Source organism: Papaver somniferum, chromosome 3, assembly GCF_003573695.1.
Source record: "Papaver somniferum cultivar HN1 chromosome 3, ASM357369v1, whole genome shotgun sequence".
Classification (NCBI taxonomy): domain Eukaryota; kingdom Viridiplantae; phylum Streptophyta; class Magnoliopsida; order Ranunculales; family Papaveraceae; genus Papaver; species Papaver somniferum.
The window spans coordinates 127,583,432-127,600,204 of record NC_039360.1 but is presented as its reverse complement, the minus strand read 5'-3'; positions in this window follow the sequence as shown (position 1 = coordinate 127,600,204).

Genomic DNA, 16,773 nt, shown 5'->3' with positions numbered 1-16,773 from the left:
CTAGTATTATCAATCACCTCACAATAATCTTAATCGATGCGGCGAAAGAAGATATTGTGGATTCACAAACGATGAGACGAAGATGTTTGTGACTACTTTTCTATCTCGCCTATCGGAGATAAAGATCTCAAGTCAATCGTTACGATTGTACTCAAAATGATAGAATCAGCAAGATCAGATCACACAACTACGAGAAAGTAGTATTGGTCTGGCTTCACAATCACAACGAAGTCTTTAAGTCGTTAACCTGGTTTTTAAGAAGAAACCAAAGGTTAAAGGAGAATCGACTCTAGCAAATACAACTAGTATCACACAGGAGGTGTGGGGATTAGATTTCCTAGTTGCTAGAGTTCAACCTTATATAGTCTTTCAAATCAAGGTTTGCAATCAATGTTAGCTTGGTAACAAAGAATTCAATATACACCGTTAGATGAAAACCTGATTAGATTCAAGCTAATATCTTTTAACCGTTTGATCGAAAACTTAGCTTGTTACTCACAAATGAAATGTACTATTTTGGGTTTATGTAACCGTACCCAAACATGAACATTTGTTGGTTCAACAAAAGTTAACCAAATGGTTAGCCATATGAGCACTTTCATATCAACCATGTTCTTCTTCACCATAACTAGTTCAAATGACTCAAATGAACTAGTTAGAGAGTTGTTCAATTGCTTAGATCTTATGTAACAACACAAGACTCAATCGAAGCAAAAACGGTTTGATTCACTCGAATCGGTTCATGAACTATATAGCCACAGTTTGCATTTAGCATTCCTTAGTTAATATAAATAAGTTCACAAAAAATCGTCTTTAGATATAACCTGCTTAAGTTCGCAGACTTAGTTCGCGGGCTTAGGTTCCCAGAAGGAGTTCTCAAACTCCAGCAGATTTTCTCGAGTCGAGAACTTCCGCTAGTTCGCGAATTGGGTTCGCGTACTGAGTTCACGGCTCTTGTTCAGGTTCTCTTGATCAACAAAGTTCGCAAACTTCGGTTCAAGGAAAAAGGACTTATACATATATGTGTTGCCACACAATGCTTATATCCATCATCAGTTATTTAATCTAAACTCTCATTTCAACCATTGAAACATTCTTAGAGGACATTTCGTCAAAGTAAGCAATTTTCAAGGTGATTGAAACGTGTCATGACTTTCGTCACTAGGTAAAGATGAACTTGGCCAAAACAAAAGCTTACCAACACATATTTCGAGAAATAGATAGGCGAGTTAAACTCGGCCCAAAATAGCAATTGTGTATAATCAAAGTCTATATAGCAAAACGACATTTGTCTCAAAATAGGAGATAGAGTAGATATACTTTTGAGTGATAGATAAGTTCAAGTCTCCATATACCTTTTAGTCGATGAAGATCCACCAGTTCCTTGAGTAGTCCTTCGTCTTGTATGATGATTGCCATGGAGTTCTTGAGCTCAACTACACTTTTTATCCTAGTCCAAGACTTAGCTATAGTAGACTAGAAATCAAGACTTATAGTTTTGATCACTAATATTGACAAATATGCTTGAAATAGCAACACATGCGAGTTTTACCGAGCAATGCTCTAACAATCCCCCCTTTGTTAATTTTAGTGACAAAACTATCAATACATATGGAATACAAAAATAAATGAAATAACTATTGTAGCTCCTATTCCACATGCCTAATCTTCAACATTACTCGAAATCTTCGTTACTTCCAAGTACTCCAATGATCCCAAAGGTTGTAAGTTCAACATCATCGTTGTTGAAAATCCATAGCTATAACAACGAGAAAACAAGAGTTCTCAATCATTGTTATACAATGTCATAATGTTATTATACAGTAACAAAGATCAATTGCATCACAACTTCGACAACAATACTATGGTGATATGTATCACTCCCCCTTAGTCAATACTCCATCTCGCATGAAAACCTCTCCCCCTTACTTAATGATCTGAAAACCATATGTATTTGTAGTGTGAACTACATATTAATTTTCCCCCTTTTTATCAATAAAATTGGCAAAGGTACGAAAACGGGACCCTAATGAAATTTCCGAAAGAGACATTTTCATGACCAAAACAAAGCACATATCATCTTACTTAGATGAAATCATATAGCCGAAGCTAAATGCATTCATCAAGGAGTTTATAAAGATACAAGATGAGCCCTATAATATTCCACAACCGCACTCCCCACAAAGATTTGGCAATTAAGCACAAGTTCAATTAACAACTCTCCCCCATATTATGTCATTCCCTAAAGAACAACAAGAACGACCTTAATTTCAAAAGCAAAGAAGGATTTCTTTGGACGTAACAAATCACATAGAAGTATGAATTTGAATCCAGAATACTCAATTAAATTAACCACAAGAGAACCCATGATTAATTTAATCAGAAATTCTCAACATAAGTGAACTTATGGAGACTCAAAAATACACAATTAAATTAATCACCAGAGAACCCATAATTAATGGAATTGGAATACACAACCAAATTAACCACAAAACGTAATCAATTTAATTGGTCATGCTCGACATAAGAGAACTTACGGAGCAATAACTAAATAACCAAACGAAAATGATTAATTTAGTTGAACGTGCTCGACATAAAGTACCTCACGGAGCAACAACTAAGCTAAAAAGAACTTAGTCGATTGTGCTCAACATAAGACACTTTATGGAACAACATAGTATGTACACAAAAATTATGGATCGGAGATCGACCTTATAACGTGGAATAAGCAAGTATTCATTCTATTTTCAATCACCATTTGCACAATGACATACAATAGACATAATCCTTGAAAACAAAAGATTTTAACCTATCTTCCATCAATAATTGACATAATAGGATTAACTTTTGTATTTTTCAAGTGTTTATTCCTTCTTTTATCAACACATGCATATCGACATATACATGACTTAACTTTTGACAAGGTATGGGACAATTCACGGACGCAAACACATAATTCCCATAGAAAATTGCAATATATAAAACCATAAAGATTAATACTGCAAAAATCATCTTCCAAACAATTTTAGAATCTAAACCAATAAATCTAAAAACATGAAGATGAAAACGTTGGACATAGGCTATTCGAAACTCTAGTTATTCTTCTAAACAAAACAAGAAAATAGAAGATTTACTAGATGTATAGAAAAATCACAAGCTAAGAACCAAAAAGCATACTCCAGTGCTATGGTCGTACTCAAACTAAAAATCAATTAGACGGTTTCAGGAACATCACGAATATTGGGGTCATCGAGCTTGCGACAACATCCATTACATTTTCAGAGAAGATATTCTCTTTGAGAAGATCATTGATGTGAGATTTTATGAGACCAAGGTTAGAAGTAACCTTTTTCAACTCAGTTTTTAACACATCAAGACTTTTCAGAGTATCGACGAGCTGCAACTTTGATTCCTTAAAATATTTAAGAAAATCATGAACCACTTCAGCGGAGATCATATCATCCTTCTTAACATCCTCATGAGTATAGGCATAGTAACATGAGGCATTAGGATGATCTTCATCTACAAGGGTTATTTTCTTCTTCCCTTCGGACTCAAAACCAGTACCTTTATCAAGAAAGCCTTTAGAAAAACCACAAGATCGTGAAGAGGACGACATTCTGGACAGACCAAGATAACCTAGAGTACGCAAACGTGACTCAAAGGTTTGGTATTTATATGGTTTCTAAGGGAAGGAGACCTTTAGGGTTACTAAGAATTGATTTGTATTAGTAACAGGGGTACCCGTACGAACACAACCCGACCCAAGGAAAACTTAAGACATAAATCTTTTTGCTATATGAAAAATCATAAATGGCTCAATAAATTCCATACCAATAGGAGTAGTTTGGAGCACAAGAGTAGCAGGCAACATTGTTGCAAAGATAACTTCTTTAAAAAAAAAGAGCAACACGAAACGACAAGAATACTTAAGAAATCTTTTCTGGAAATAGTAGTTTAGCTATAAACGATAAGAAAATAGCTCAACTAGACAAAAGCAGTATGCTAACAGTATACCTGATTATTGACACAATTTACTCAACAGGATTTTTATGAGTACGTTCTTTAATCCTTGTGATTAATTAGGACAAGTATGAGCTCTGAGCTCATTAAAAGAATTGTGTCTATGGTCGAATCTCTTTTTCCTTTCGAATTTAGAAACAGATTATTTTTGATGTGAGAAATTATCATAAAACTTACTGTCATCAAAATACGAGAGATAATTTGAGTCCTTACCAGAGGATTTTTTCCTTGAGGGAATTGACAACCTGTTGATAGTTTCCTTATTCCTTCCAATCATCTCCTTCAGGATATTTCTCATATCATCATTTTTTCTCCTTTCTCCTGGAATCTTATTCTCATCAAGGACAACATTATCTTCTCTTTTAACAATAGGAGAGACTTGTTCCTTTCCTAAATGTTTTTTGTTAAGACTTCTGTTCCGCTTTGGAGCATTTGAGGAACTCATTAAACTGACTTTCCTGGTAGCATACACCGGGTATGTACGAAAACCAATTGGTTTAGACATACGAATGTCAGTTACACCTTTGAGAATTAAGTCTAAGGTGCGTTGAAGTTGAACAAAGGATTTTTTATTCAACCTAGAGTTACCTTTTTGTTTTCCAGAACATTTTCCCTCACAAAAGAGACATAGTTTCTGATCACAAGAGTGATTAGTCAGTACAGTCTTAACAGTATCGTTAGGAGATTTCTTCCTTCCATGTGATGGAGAACATCCTTGATTGGAGGAGACTAAAACATCTTTTCTGATAAGAAGGGATTCCAATTTTGCTTTTGGATCTGAAACATTTCTCGTCGTATCAAAAGTACTTGGTGTATTAGACTGCTTAGAGCATCCTTGAATAGAGAGTTTACTCGAGCGATGTTCAATTTCCAAAGCATCCTTTTTGAGTCTTGCCTCAAGAGATATACGTGAAGAATGATCTTCAGTATTTTCTTTGAATTTGCAGTCCCTTACAACACCAAGTAGAACATCAACACGATGTTTTAACCGATTAAATCTATTATCTTGGATTCTAACAAGATTTAGAATCAAATCACTCTCTTCAGCTGTTTCCCGTTCATTTAGAGAAATAGACTCTTTTGAAGGGTAATCGGAATAACATATGTCAGAGCCTGTATGTCTAGTTTGAACACAGGGTTCGTCTGTATTAGAGATTGAAGAATCTTTCTCTTTAATAGAAATAGACGAGACAAAACTTTTATTTATGGTGACGCATTTATTAGAGATAGTACTTCTGTCCATAGAGTCATATCGCTACCAAGATATACTTATAAGGTCTTTAGACGTGTTTTCCTGCTCTGATACCAATTCAAAAAGCAGAGGTAAAACAACCACACCCAATATTTCGCTTAGCAATCTGTATCGACAAACTCCAATATACTTTCTAGAGAATCAACAAGACAGTCAGACTCAATCTAGAGAAAAGTATATTGAGGAGTTAATATCTCTCTCACTTAATTTGATCTTTACTCAAGCAAATAAGAATTTGCGAGTCTTTATCAAATACAAGGATAATAAACTTGGATGGTACCAAAGACCAATATCCAAGGATCAATCAATTTCCAATCAACAACCAAGGTTGGATTTCACAATTGATCGATACAACGCACAAACTGTGATATTTCAGTTATATAACAAAATATAATGCAGAATAGAAATAACACAGACACCAGAAATTTTGTTAACGAGGAAACCGCAAATGCAGAAAAACCCCGGGACCTAGTCCAGATTGAACATTACACCGTATTAAGCCGCTACAGACACTAGCCTACTACAAACTAACTTCGTTCTGGACTGTAGTTGAAACCCAATCAATCTCACACTGATCCAAGGTACAGTTGCGCTCCTTACGTCTCTGATCCCAGCAGGATACTATACACTTGATTCCCTTAGATGATCTCACCCACAACTAAGAGTTGCTACGACCCAAAGTCGAAGACTGAATAAACAAATCTGTATCACACAGAAAAGTCTACAGAATAGATAAATCTGTTTCCCGCAGATAAACCTACAAGTTTTGTTCCGTCTTTTGATAAATCAAGGTGAACAGGAACCAATTGATAACCCAGACTTATATTCCCGAAGAGAGCCTAGTATTATCAATCACCTCACAATAATCTTAATCGACGCGGCGAAATAAGATATTATGGAGTCACAAACGATGAGACGAAGATGTTTGTGACTACTTTTCTATCTTGCCTATCGGAGATAAAGATATCAAGCCAATCGTTACGATTGTACTCAAAACGATAGAATCAACAAGATCTGATCATACAACTACGAGAAAGTAGTATTGGTTGGCTTCACAATCCCAATGAAGTCTTTAAGTCGTTAACCTGGTTTTTAAGAAGAAACCAAAGGTTAAAGGAGAATCGACTCTAGCTAATACAACTAGTATCACACAGGAGGTGTGGGGATTAGTTTTTCCAGTTGTTAGAGTTCTCCCTTATATAGTCTTTCAAATTAGGGTTTGGAATCAATGTTAGCTTGGTAACAAAGCATTCAATATTTACCATTAGATGAAAACCTGATTAGATTCAAGTTAATATCTTTCAACCGTTGGATCGAAAACTTAGCTTGTTACACACAAATGAAATGTACTATTTTGGGTTTATGTAGCCGTACACATGAACATTTGTTGGTTCAACAATAGTTAACCAAATGGTTAGCCATATAAGCACTTTCATATCAACCATGTTCTTCTTCACCATAACTAGTTCAAATGACTCAAATGAACTAGTTAGAGAGTTGTTCAATTGCAAGGAAATCTTATGTAACTACACAAGAAATAATCGAAGCAAAAACTATTTGATTCACTCGAATCGGTTCATGAACTATATAGCCACGGTTTGCATTTGGCATTCCTTAGTTAATATAAATACGTTCACAAACAATCGTCTTTAGATATAACCAGCTTAAGTTAGCAGACTTAGTTCGCGGACTTAAGTTCCCGGAAGGAGTTCTCAAACTCCAGCAGATTTTCTCGGGTCGAGAACTTCCGCCAGTTCGCGGACTGGGTTCGCGGACTGAGTTCACGATTCTTGTTCCGGTTCTCTTGTTCAACAAAATTCGCAAACTTCGGTTCAAGAAAAAAGGACTTATACATATATGTGTTTCCACACAATGCTTATATCCATTATTAGTTATTTAATTTAAACTCTCATTTCAACCATTGAAACATTCTTAGAGGATATTTCGTCAAAGTAAGCAATTTTCAAGGTGATTGAAACGTGTCATGACTTTCGTCACTAGGTAAAGATGAACTTGGCCAAAGCAAAAGCTTACCAACACATATTTCGAGAAATAGATAGGCGAGTTAAACTCGGCTCGAAATAGCAAATGTGTACAATCAAAGTTTATATAGCAAAACGACTTTTGTCTCAAAACAGGAGATAGAGTAGATAGACTTTTGAGTGCTAGATAAGTTCAACTCTCCACATTCCTTTTAGTAGATGAAGATCCACCATTTCCTTGAGTAGTCCTTCGTCTTATATGATGATTGCCATGGAGTTCTTGAGCTCAACTACACTTTCTATCCTAGTCCAAGACTTAGCTAAATAGACTTGAAATCAAGACTTATAGTTTTGATCATTAACATTGACAAACATGCTTGAGATAGAAACGCATGCGAGTTTTACCGAGCAATGCTCTAACAGAACACACCTTGTTCCATTTGGATTGGAGACGCTTGATGGGCTTCGTAACCACAACAAATTAATAAAGATATTTCCCAATAATTAACTGGTAATATAGCGGTAGTAAGAGATCGTTCCCACAGAGAGCTGTGTAATTGATAGGTTATTTGATCAGTAAGGTAAAATAAATAACAAAAGGGGATTTTGGTTTTAAGATAATATAAAGACAATAAAGAAGAAAGAGAAGATCAAGGAATCTTTCGTCGTTACCAAGCGTTAACATGATTAGAATACTTATTATTGTTCGTAAGAGTCATTCATCACCAACCGTGGAATAACAACTAGCTCAGTGTTATCCCCAAAACTCCTTGTACCACGGATAGGGAAGCTCTCCAATATCAGATTCTATTCAACTGAACCACCAAGTAGTAGCTCACTCAAGGTGTAATCCAATGAATGCTTTAAGCTTTGTGAATTAGGTTAATCCCAATAGTTAAACTCTTAGATCAAGCTTTACTTGTTGGTGTTGTCTTCACACACGATTGCTCCACAGAGTCCCTCTGTAAGGTCTGGTGATTTCTACTTGTGTAGAGAGTTAATCGACGATTACTTATCTCATAACCTCCACTAGCAATAGAACAATGAATAGACTAATCTGGTTACGAACCAAAACCAATCTAATAATCACTCATAAACCCTAGATATGGTAAAGACAAACGATAATGATAAAAACTCTCAATAGGTTTGTAATATTAATAAAGCTTCATGCTTAGAACATTGAAGTCATCCTTAATCAACAAAGGATTTAGCTACTCATATTATAAAGAAGAAGAATCATGTTGGTTTCCCCCTAAAGGGATAAACCCTAGGTTTTTATGTAGAACTTGTGATATGAGACGATGATATGATTACATAACCTAATACCCTTTTTATAGGTTTACATTGCTTGGTCTCCAAGTATTTAGTTAGGTTTAAGAACCCGACCCGAAAACACGAACTAACGACTCCAAACGTGCCGTTAGGCCTTCCAAGGTGTGAATACACGTTTCCCATTTGCTAAGTGCGCGAACCCAGTCCGCAAACTTCAAATTCCAGCAGATATTTTCGGAAATAAGTCTGCGAACCCCGTCCGCAAACCCAGTTCGCGGACTTCACTGTCTTCGGTACTCAATGGAAATTGTTTTTGCCACAACTTCTTCATACGAACTCGGAATGACCTCATTCTTTTTGAATTATTTTTATATTTCAATTATCTTCAATATGACTATGAGAAATCCTTAATTTGAATGAGTTAATATCGGTATTTGGCCTGTGTCTTGATTATGAGCGTTTTGCTCCTTTTCGTCGCACTTCTTCCACTTCTCTTGGACTTGGGCGCTTGGATACTTGGGATACTTCTCTTCTTAGATCTTTTCAGCACTTTGTATCTCCTTTGTGGATGATTCACATATTGGAGGAAAATAAGAGAAAACCAAAGTAATAATACGAAAATATGCAAGAATAATAGCTAAAGCAAATATGGAATGAATACTAAAATCATATGAATTATGCACTTATCAAATTCCCCCACACTTATCTTTTGATAGTCCTCGAGCAAACTAAATAAAACTAATCCTAAATACAACAACTCCATGTCGTGAGGATACGGTTACTCTTATCATGAATAACAGGCCTTTAAACCCCTAGGTGTCCCTAGTGGACGAGTTATAGTCTCGTGAGGGTTTACAAGAGGTATACCCACAAAAACTACTCCAATTTATCGCCTTGGAAGAACCGCTAAGGATAGACACAAAGCAAAAAGTCAAATAAATAGCTTGCATAAGTTGTTTAGCTACAAACATCCCACATACATTCCAATCCGCACACACAAGCAATTACTTACGTGTGACATTCAACCTGATTGCAAAAAATTACTAAGATAGTCATTGTACTTGTTGCAACGTTTGTCACAACACTCGCATACTGAAATCACATGGATATATAATAAAATGGAAATAGAAAAGTGAAGTGTGCAAATGTTGACTTAAGTGAAAGATGTTACCCACAATACTTGTATGAATGTCGTCAAAGGAGATTTATTTATAGCGCACTAGTTGAGAGAAGCACCCATTTAACTCGACTACATGATTAGATACTCTAAGCGCATGTTCCTTTTCAGCAAGTACATGATATTTGCCTTGGATCCTGCACTCCACGCTTTCTTAGGCGACGGAGTCAGGGACAACGTTTCACACATACTGCTATCAAAGTGTCAAGAACCTCATCAATAGTCTTTTTGACTTGCTATATAATGATGATATGGTTTTTGTTTTCATCGACTATGATTATCCGCGATTCCGGACCTATCATTTATTAGTGTCGAGAAATGAAGAGGAGCCTTATTTATATATATATATATATATATATTCTTCTTTTTTTTTCTATTTTTCTATATTTTTTTCCCGGCTCACTCTTTACTCTTTAAGAGTGTAATACAATTGTCTTATGGGGCTTTTATATGAATTCAACCAATGATTACCTTGCTACAACATCCACGGCAGTATCAGGATCCCACCAAATCACTTTAGAGAAACATAAAACTGCAAAAATAAAAAGAAAGTGATTCAGTAATAATTAATAGCGAGGATGACTCTTTCAAATGACTACCATAGCTTAGTTTCGCATTCAATTATGAAAGTATATATAATTAAGGATTATGGAATGACAAAGTGGAACTCAATCTAAAGCTGTAAGAACTGTTTCAACCTTAAAAAGGTTTAGAGTGTCATCCTAGATAGCTCATAATTAACTCCAAAAGATGAAGTCTCAAGAATGCAAGAAATAAAAGAGTATTATTATTATTATGTGTATATGAAAATAGTAGATACTAAATGCTCCCCCACACTTAAACTCAACATTGTCCTCAATGTTCAAAACCGAAAATTCTGATTTTTGACATAACAGCTCTGAAAAACTCGAAAATTGTACCAATGAGTAGGGAACTAGGAAAAACATCATAAACTAAAGCTGTTCACCTACCTCTTTTCTATAAGGTGTGAAAAGGGCATAGTGTTTCTAAAAACAATCTAACTTTGATGGCCTCCGGACTGAATGACATTTAATCTGAAAAAGTTCAGGAAAAATACCGAAACTCAGGAAAATCTCAAACTTAACAGACTCCAAATTCAGATTTTCTTTTTGTAAAAGAAAGGTATGTCTGTACTCTTTAAAAGTTGGGGTCACCCACTCAAATCGGATTCTCTGTATGAAGTCTCGGGATCTGTTTTCGTAACAAGTGCGCAGTCGGAATTTTCTGACGAGAATTCGTCAAAACTTTCATTATAGAAATAGGACTTGTAAAATCTAATATGGGAATGCAAAATATGAAATGCAAAACTAAGAAAATTAAAAACAAAAGGGATAGAGATACAAAACTGATGGTTGCCTCCCACGTAGCGCTTGGTTTAACGTCGTCAAAGCCCGACGTTATTGTTATCGTCCGTACACCAGTAATCTGAAAATTTAGTAATCCTTCCAAGTAACAATATGCAATTCAAATAATAGCTTCACAAAAACATTATCACAAGATATAAATATTGAAGCTATCACTTTATTGAAGTTTCCCCCACACTTAGTCCTTTCTACACTCGAAAGTGAATAGACAACATAGAATTCGGGAACTTCAAAAGGTCCCTCAGCTTGATGAACCTGCACAATACTCGAATCAAACACATCAAGTGGTGGATACTTAGAAGAAAAATAATCCGTTAAAACTTTAGAAGCACACAACTCCAATCCTAGGTGAGGTATTTTCTTAAAAGTTGGGTTAACAACTATTTGAGAAGCTACTTCGATTAGAGGAAAAGGATCAATAGATATTGAATTATGCAAAGGATTAGGATCCTCATTCGTAAATAACAGTGAATTATTTACCTCAAGTATATCGTGGTCCTCTATCGAACTATTATTATCTATCTCAATTGGGTCTTCCACGACTTCAATCAATTTTGTTTCAATCTCAATTTCTTCGTCAACCTCTTTATCGGAATCGGAATCTTCCCCCAAAAATTCTAGTTCATTGGTGCAAATACTAGGGTATTCCGTATGAGTCTCCGACAAAGAGAAAGTCGGGTCTACTTCTTGCAAATCAACCGGCCTAAAAACATTGTAATATGGATGTTCATTGTAATGCTGATATTCATTTGAGTATGTCACACCGTTCATAACAATGGTTCGGTCATTCCAAAGCTCCTCCTTTTGAATAAGCGAATAATCATTATAAATATACGGAGTTGGAATAACTTCACCACTGTTACAAAGGCTTTCAAAAGGTTGCTCATCTTTCTCCATTTCCTCTTTAAGTTGATTCATGTCTCTCCTTAAGTTGTTAATGCCCTCTTTAAGTTCTTAGAGTGATTGATCAACACTTTGTTGATGTTGATCAATACTTTGTAGACGTTGCTCTTTAAGTGACTCCCATGTGGAAAAACTGGCCTTAAACTGAAGCATAAACTGGTCAAACTTCTGTTCAAGTTCAGGAGATAAATGATTAGAAGCATAACTATCCTCCCATCCTTGTGATTGTTCACATACATTCCCGTCATATGGTTGTTGACATGTATGAGAATATCCATAAGGTTCTGTGGGATATCGATCATATCCAAAAGGTTGATTTTGATTATACCCATAGGATGGTTGGTAGTTGTCATATGAATGAGATTTAAAACCATATTGATTACCACTATTATATGATTGATTTTGTGCTCCGTACATATTATTTCCGCAAGGAAACATGACGACTCACAAGAAAAAGAAAATAAAAACAAAAATAAAAATAAAAGCAAGATAAACAAATAACAAATCAATTAGCGACTGCTCCCCGGCAGCGGCGCCATTATTTGTATGGGCTGTCGTAGGCACAACAAATTAATAAAGATATTTCCCAATAATTAACTGGTAATATAGCGGTAGTAAGAGATCGTTCCCACAGAGAGCTGTGTAATTGATAGGTTATTTGATCAGTAAGGTAAAATAAATAACAAAAGGGGATTTTGGTTTTAAGATAATATAAAGACAATAAAGAAGAAAGAGAAGATCAAGGAATCTTTCGTCGTTACCAAGCGTTAACATGATTAGAATACTTATTATTGTTCGTAAGAGTCATTCATCACCAACCGTGGAATAACAACTAGCTCAGTGTTATCCCCAATACTCCTTGTACCACGGATACGGAAGCTCTCCAATATCAGATTATATTCAACTGAACCACCAAGTAGTAGCTCACTCAAGGTGTAATCCAATGAATGCTTTAAGCTTTATGAAATAGGTTAATCCCAGTAGTTAAACTCTTAGCTCAAGGTTTACTTGTTGGTGTTGTGTTCACAAACGATTGCTCCACAGAGTCCCTCTGTAAGATCTCGTGATTTCTACTTGTGTAGATAGTTAATCGACGATTACTTATCACATAACCTCCACTAGCAATAGAACAATCAATAGACTAATCTGGTTGCGCACCCAAACCAATCTACTAATCACTCATAAATCTTAAATATGGTAAAGACAAACGATAATGATAAAAACTCTCAATAGGTTTATAATATTAATAAAGCTTCACGCTTAGAACATTGAATTCATCCTTAATCAACAAAGGATTAGGTACTCATATTACAAAGAAGAAGAATCATGGTGGTTTCCCCCTAAAGGGGTAAACCCTAGGTTTTTATGTAGAACTTGTGATATGAGACGATGATATGATTACATAACCTAATAATTTTTTTATAGGTTTACATTGCTTGGTCTCCAAGTATTTAGTTAGGTTTAAGAACCCGACCCAAAAACACGAACTAACGGCTCCAAACGTGCCCTTAGGCCTTCCAAGGTGTGAATACACGTTTCCCATTTGCTAAGTGCGCGAACCCAGTCCGCAAACTTCAAATTACAGCAGATATTTTCGGAAATAAGTTTGTGAACCCCATCCGCAAACCCAGTTCGCGGACTTCACTGTCTTCGGTATTCAATGGAAACTGTTTTGGCCACAACTTCTTCATCCGAACTCGGAATGACCTCATTATTTTTGAATTCTTTTTATCTTTAAATTCTATTAAAGATGATGATGATAAATCCTTAATTTGAATGAGTTAAGATCGGTCTTTGGCCTGTGTCTTGATTATGAGCGGTTTGCTCCTTTTCGTCGCACTTCTTCCACTTCTCTTGGACTTGGGCGCTTGGATACTTGGGATACTTCTCTTCTTAGTTGTTTTCAGCACTTTGTAGCTCTTTTGTGGATGATTCACCTATTTGAGGAAAATAAGAGAAAACCAAAGTAATAATACGAAAATATGCAAGAATAATAGCTAAAGCAAGTATGGAATGAATACTAAAATCATATGAATTATGCACTTATCAACGCTAGTAGGTGTAAAGCAGCGATAATATGCCGTGCACTGTAATTCAATATCAAGCGATATAAGATTTGTATGGCCATTATTTTTTTTTTGTAGAATAATTGATTACTTGATTAGATTAGGGTATTCTGTAGAATTAGGTTTTGGTTTACTTTTTTTTTTGACTAAACCACGGTTAATCCGGATCAGGCATGTATCACCCTTTGATCCGTGGATGTAAATCCGCGGATGATTGGGCCGGACACGGTTGGATTTTCCAAGTACGGAACTTTGACGGATTGGACGTGGGTGACCCCTAATCCGCATCCGTCCGTCCGTTTGTGTCATGTAAGTATGCACATGAGATTTGCATGCATTTCTTAGAGGCTTTTAAAATCCAACAGGTGATGCCAAATACATTACAGAGTCTTTCAATGTTCTCTTAGAGATCGATGTAAGGAAGTGTGAGAGAAGATCCATTATGTTATCATCTGGCACATATGGCAGCAGAAAAATGATAGAGCTTTTGGAGCTAGACACAAGATTGTGACATAACTTGTTATGCTTATGAAACAAGATGTTGTTCTTTGGCTTCATGAAAAAGATACATTTAGACACATTTCTGTAAGGTTTATTCTGTTTAACTGGGAAAAAATTCTACGCTCTTAATATAAGTGTTTGAATCTTTCCCTGGGTTGTAAATATTTTTTCATTTAAATATAAACTTTAATTTGTTTATTTTTTTTTTAAAAAGCTAGGCTTAGCACCAAAACCTCGCTCAGTTGACAAGCTGACCCATGCATTTGGTGTCAATCACCTGCTGCAAGATTAGGATGAGTGTAGTGGAGGAGGTAAGGGGGTACTTGTACAGTTCCTAAATATCACGTAGTCTAGTGGTGAGGAGGTAATTGGAAAATGGGCGAGGATTGCTTCCTCACCCAAGAGTATTTTATTTATATAAAACACTAAAGCTGAGCCTAAAATTTAATATTAATACATTTTATTATAATAAAAGAGAAAGCGAGGATTCATTTTGAAATCCCCACTCACCTCACCTGCTTTCGAGCAGATAAAAAAGGGATTAATAAAACCAAAAGCTTTATCCACTGCCTTATGTCGCTTTCATTACCAAGAATCCATCCACTACACTGAGCCTCAGAACTTGTCTTAATTGTCGTTCCCTCGAGAGAGAGATCGTTTTTCTGTAATGAAATTTATATGTCTACTGTGGCAGTGTGGCTAACAAGTAGCAAGTAATCCAAAAACCATGTAGGGTCTTCCTTATATGAGAATCTTGAGAAGGAATCGTTTCTTTAAAGAATCGGATGAGTCAACATTTTCTTTATGATTCCTGGCTAAAGCCAACTAAATTTCAAATTCTTTAAATGATTTTTTATTATGTTGTTTTTGCAAAAACGATTATAATGTAATTCCAACCTAAAAAATGTTTAGATTTTGTAATTCCAACCTAAAAATTGTTCAGGTTTAGCAATTATTATAATAGTTATATGTGTGCATCTTTTCAGAAAAGAGATTGATAGTCCCGGAGCATTATGTAGTCCAGCGAAGGGAAACTAATCATACGCGCCTGCTGCTTCTAATGTTTGAATCCACTCAAGTCTGATTGCATCGATTTCATCGTGTTCACATGTAAGTTTAGGGAAGGGCAGACTCCTTGTCAAAATATTTGGCACATCAATTATCTCCCTCATAAATTTCATGACATAAAAGCCACTTCCAGCACTGCTTTTCGGTTTTGTACACTTGAGACAATCCCAAATCCCCATTTCATACTTCTCAGGAAAGCCTTGCAGACCAACAGAGACAGATTCTCTGATACTAGGTTGCGGTGGGCTTTTGGATGTATCCAGCCAGTAGCAATTCATAGTCTCCATGTGAAGTACGGAAAGAGCCCAACTTCCCTCTCGATTGAATTCTCAACTTGAATTCTCAAAATTGGATGTTATTATATCAGACAGATAATCATCATTTACTGATGAAGGCTTCATGAATCCAAATTTTGTTGGGACAATTGGATCGCTCTGATACCAATTGTTGGGGTTCAGACATGTTAATACTGCGGAAACAAAATAGCTAAAAAGAAACACTTGATCTCTCGGATTGCTCCATGAACCTTACTACGATCTAGGATAAGAAGAAGAGAAAGAGAACCACATATATGCAAGCCATAAACAAAGCAACAAGAAGTAAAGTACTCACAGATTTAACGTGGTTCAACAACATACACAATGTGTGTATTTGTCAACATCCACCAAACGGTTACGACCTCTTTATTCATTATAGAATCACCACTGAGAATTACACAACTGACTGACTATATCAATCCATCGACTCACTACAACGTGACCGAACACAAGAACTCTCACAAGCACCCTATAAGATCCAAAGTAGTGTCTTCACCCATACGATATAATGTTTACCACATTATCTACCACCACAAGATGATCTTCTCTGCACACCCTGATATAGATTACCATGGACGCCTTTAGCTCAACACCAATAATCTAATCCAGCATCACCAAGATGATCTTCTCATCAACAAGATGTCTTACCAACATCTCCATATGAAACTCCATAACGACATATCTTCCAACATCGATAAGTATCCCATAAGCACCATAATGGTGTACTCCTTCCACCATTAGGTCTCTCACATAACCACCCCAATAGGTGGGATGAATCCCTCGCATATCTATGAGATTTACATTGAGGATTCCACGACTAAAACACT